Genomic DNA, 6,000 nt, shown 5'->3' with positions numbered 1-6,000 from the left:
AACCCGGCAAAATCTTCCACAGAAGTACCTTCTAATTATTAACAACATCCAGCTCAGTCCTGCATGATCCGTAAACATATTTGGGGTTTCATTCTCTAGGGATTTATCTTGGAAAGAACATATTACCTCTCTTGTCAAATCTGCTTCCAAGAGATTAAATGTACTAAACCGACCCCGTGACCTCTTTACCCAAGGATAAGTTGTTGACTTTATACACAAGTTTCATTCGCCCCTGTATAGAGTACAAGTCTCATGTGTGAGGAGGCTCCCCACATACAGCTCGACTCAGCTAGGTGGAGCCAAAGGCTTTTTGTCTCATTAACTCTCCTCTTTCTGGCTCCCTTCAACCTCTGTCTCTTCGTCGCACTGCTTCATCTTTATGTCTTTTCTATCGCTACTTCAATGATGACTGCTCCTCTGAACTGTCTGTTTGCATTCGTCCACCATGAAGGTGGGTGCGAAGCACCCGTCTACCAACAGCTCTCATCCCTTTTCTGGCCAGCTTTCCAATGCAAGAGTTAACCGCTACTCCCAGACCTTCATTTATGCAACAGGTCATCTCTGGAACTGTCTCTCTCTGTCTGTTTTTCTTACTGCCTAAGATCTCCAGTTTTTCAAACGCAATGTCCAGGCAACTCGAAATGTACGGATCTTGAATTTAGCTCTCTGTAATCATGTTTTATTTTTTCTTGGAGGGGACAATTTGCGAGCTCCTGGCCTTTTGTTCCGTCTTCCTTGCTGAAAAAAATCATTATTACTGAATTATCGATTGTATGAATATTCATTCGATGCTAAACGAGCAGGGGATGACTGGGCAGAGTTACTGGGGAGGGATAAGTATTTACTTATCATAATATAACTCATTTCTTTTTCAAATAAAGTTAAAGTTGCTTTGCGTTTCGTCTATTAATGAAAGGCTTTTAATTATTTACACAGGACAGATTTATGAATAAAGTAATTAAATATCATCAATCTCAGTCTTTTCTCAGATTCTTAAATGATAACTGAAATGTTGTCTGTTACACTAAATATTTCCTACTTACTGAATTTGTCGATATTTTTAGGGGACCCTGAACAAATATTGCAGTGTATTTGACCCTGTTCAGTTGGCAAGTATCCTGTGGACAAATTAATGCCATTTTGGAAGCAACATTCCTCCTCTAAATACGTAATCGTTAACAATCCTCACTTGTCCAATGCACTGTCTGTATTGCTGGAAACTTCAATTTCTATTGCACATTGAAGTGACTTTGGACAATGTATAGATACGCCACTTTTACAACTAATTGCATTGTGGTGGAGGAGTGACACGAAAGTTTCCTCACTTGGTATTTTTTTCTGAAGTTAGTCTTCCTTGTTTTTTAAGTAATATATTCATCTTCTCAAAAGTAGCAAGACACACTGAGACAAGAAAGATGTAAACGCTTGATTTTTATTTCGTTAATTACTTACTGATTTATTTGTTATTAAATCATACCCGTTAGATAAGACAACCATTTGTGAGTCAGCTCTCTTAAGTTTGTCAGGTGACATTCTCAAAAGGCACTGACTGAGGATCGCATTCTACCTGACGAGGAGATATTTCGTAACAACTCTTCCTTTGCGATGAATTTTCCAGGTCACACCTAAATAATTTTAATTCTCATGTATGTCACTGACTAAAACTTTGTCGATAATATGACGATCGACATAGCCATTCATTATTCAGTCATATTTTTTCCATCAGGAGCGTAACTGTCCTGGGGCCAGGCTACTCAATACAGACCTGTAAGGAGAAGCTGACCAGCCTCACCAGTCCCTGAGCGGCATTATAATAGCAATAAACCCCAACCATCCCTCAGATGGAAAACCTTATATTCTCCATCTGGCGGAGCGCCTTAGCACACTGGATCATCCTATGTCATTTGGTTATATGATTACCACCCAGCGATTTAAATGGTTTCCAAGGTTACCGGAAACCATTTGGCTTGTTACTCGGTGATAAAAAAAACACAAAAGAGAATGGTAAGATGTAACAGCAAAATAATTCTCTAAGAACAGGTGCTACGAAACCTCTCATGCCAGCTATAGCACGACCCTGACTGTCTTCTCTCGAGCCAGTATAGTTGGTGGAAGTTACAGGCTTGTCCGCCTCGAATACTGAGGCCTCAGTACGAATGTCCTTTCTTACTTCACTGCCATAGACTTTCTTTCCACTCACCTTAGCGAATACCATGCATGTTCAGAGGGAGTTTTGCAAGGACGACAACGATAACAATCATGGAAACTTGCTTTTATGTTTTGATAATGACCTGCTGATCTACCTTATGCATAAAAATAGTTAAACACAAGTTAGTAATGTTCATTTCCTATATAAAACGCACAACAAAGTAATACATACCTGTGATGAAACTATTAAATAACTGAACTAATAAAAACTTCAGGACCGTAGGCCACATCAATCGTAGACGAAAAGCTAAGATTATTTTTTTTTCCGGCTTGGATATTGAATGATTAATTAGCATTTCAACTTTAAGATCTCTAATTCCTTCACTAGTCTGTCTCTTTGCTGGAATAATTGCTCTCATGCTCATATATTTCTTCATTCCTTAAAATTTCTTAACAGTAGCTAGAAAAACAAAATGAAATGGTTCGGCTACTTTTTTCTCCTATATAATACAGCTGCTGGTACTCATCCTTCACACACACACACACACACACACACACACACACACACACACACACACACACACACACACACACACACACACACACACACACACACACACACACACACACACACACACACACACACACACACACACACACACACACACACACACACACACACACACACACACACACACACACACACACACACACACACACACACACACACACACACACACACACACACACACACACACACACACACACACACACACACACACACACACACACACACACACACACACACACACACACACACACACACACACACACACACACACACACACACACACACACACACACACACACACACACACACACACACACACACACACACACACACACACACACACACACACACACACACACACACACACACACACACACACACACACACACACACACACACACACACACACACACACACACACACACACACACACACACACACACACACACACACACACACACACACACACACACACACACACACACACACACACACACACACACACACACACACACACACACACACACACACACACACACACACACACACACACACACACACACACACACACACACACACACACACACACACACACACACACACACACACACACACACACACACACACACACACACACACACACACACACACACACACACACACACACACACACACACACACACACACACACACACACACACACACACACACACACACACACACACACACACACACACACACACACACACACACACACACACACACACACACACACACACACACACACACACACACACACACACACACACACACACACACACACACACACACACACGCACACACACACACACACACACACACACACACACACACACACACACACACACACACACACACACACACACACACACACACACACACACACACACACACACACACACACACACACACACACACACACACACAAAACTTTCTTTTTATTGTGGTTTAACTGCCTACTGTTCATATCTAAACACCTTGCAGGCTATTTATTTTTATGTATCGGAAATAATATGAATGTAAAATCCCCTTTTCATGGTCTTAAAATTATTTATAGGGCATGTTTGGTTTTATTATCTGGTTTATTATCAGATTTAATAATTCACATATCTCACTCACACTGCTTCAGTTTCTGTTACGAATAAACAGACATCTATCACCTGATCGCGAATGTTACTAATGTCAAACTGTTATTCTTCCGACAGCACTGATTGCATGCACACTTAATTCAAAGACCCAACACAGAGAACAGATTGTGTGTTCGATAATGCAGAAAAAACCTGTGTTTTGGTGCGATGATAAAGGTTGTCGTGTTGACTGGTGAAGGTGACATGCGCAGTAGGGGAACTAAAGAAAAAAAATAATGTGTTGACTTGTAACATGCGTTGTAGGGTTATGATAAAGTTCAAGGTTTTTGTGAAATGTATCTGTGAGGATAATGATTTGACACCGTGACGTGCGCCCAGGGAGATCGCAGAGGTCGACGTGTTTACCGAAGCTAGTGTTTTCCCACTGTCATGCGCAGCAAGGACGTGCTAAAGGTTGATGTGTTGATGGTAATGTGTTGAGGTGAACATAAGCAGAAGGACTATCGTGTTGTATGTGAGGTGATTTGAAACACCGTGTCGCTTCCCGCCAGGCAACTCGGCCTCCTCCTCTGCTGCTGATACCCGTCCCTGCAGTGGTTGGATTCGGCTCCCTAAGACTGTCCTCCCTCCTCTCAGGTCAGTCACAACTGTCCGTCCGTAATCTCAGCTTCGGAGCGCTCCCTAACAACTTTTCCTTGCCAGTTTATTTATGTTTATAGCACGATAACATTGTCTTGTATGGCAATGTCTTCCAATCTGTTTGGGCGCTTACTACGGGAAGAAAGACTCAGCCTCATGGTAAATGAATTAAGAAGTGACTTTTAAAAAGCATTATTACCCAGACTGATTTTAGAGTAGCATTTACATACAGAATGTAGTGCGAGGTCAAGTATAATTTGCTCTTTTTTTTTCGGTTTATTGTTTTTCAAGTCACTGATACAAAACTGTTTAAGTGTTGTCTCATTATGTTTTGCAGACGTAAACTTTTCTTAAATTAACCGCACAAAAAAAAGAAAACGAGAAAATTGAAATGGAAAACCATGTCTGAAAATGAAAACAAAAATGCGTATGTAATGAATCCTTCTATCATTATTGCACACGAGATAAAATAAGCTAAAGCGGAGACTATAAAACGCCCTTTTTCCCCTCATTACTTACTTTGTCGATCTTGCAAAGTGTAGTGGGGAGGGTATCAGATTATTGAGAAGTTTAGTGGATGCTATGACTGAAAGTTGGGAAACCACTGTTATATTGCCGTCATGCAATTTATAGCGATATTTAAAACATGGGTCACAGACAAGACAATAATGGGGTGTAGTATGCAAAATAAATCGCTAAGGCAGAGGCGCATATTACTCGTACCTCTCTTGCAAAGTCTGCTTACAAGAAATTATGTATGCTAAACAGTCTGCGTACTTTCTTTACCCTCGCACAAATGCTGAGTTTATACAGGGTGTTTTATTCGTTCCTGTGTAACAGGGACGATTTTGCTGGCTTCTAACCTTTGATTCATTCTTCTGTGGATTTAAAAAAAAATCTATGTAGAGGAATATATGATCCAAAACCCTAAATCTAAGGACCGTATTCTTGTCAGCTTACACGGTACGAAAACCTTCTGTATAGTGTCCATCCCTTATCAGTTCACCTTTGCCAAAGGCTGAGATGCTGTAAAATTTGGGTCGTGTGTACCCTAATTGTTTGATGAAACTATATTGTTATTTGGACGCTGTTTCGGAGTTATTGGCTTTTTTTCGTGGTTATAATTACCGCTGTCCCTCTGGATGAATTTGAAACCCTAATTGTTTGATGAAAATATATCGTTATTTGGACGCTGTTTCAAAATTATCAGTCTTTTTATAGTGGTTATAATTACCTGTCCCTCTGGATGAATTTGAAAAAAAAAATATATATATATATAACTTTATAACTTACGAAGAAAGCACCCAAACGTTCCCCCAGAACACTACACGCTGCCAACGATTTATATCCAGGTCCCTATTTACACTTCTAGGTAACGAACTGACAGGGCCAAAAAGAAGTCTTTGCTCAAAGGTCTTGTTGTGAGTCTGCAAACTGAATTTGAGACGTATCGTTTGCCAGGCGAGCGAGTTTCCAGTTACATCATATGAGGTGATCTGAACACCAATCTGTTCG

Source organism: Coenobita brevimanus, chromosome 44, assembly GCF_032717465.1.
Source record: "Coenobita brevimanus isolate Jiangsu-jjx chromosome 44, ASM3271746v2, whole genome shotgun sequence".
Taxonomy (NCBI): Eukaryota; Metazoa; Arthropoda; class Malacostraca; order Decapoda; family Coenobitidae; genus Coenobita; species Coenobita brevimanus.
This window is presented reverse-complemented; position numbering follows the sequence as displayed.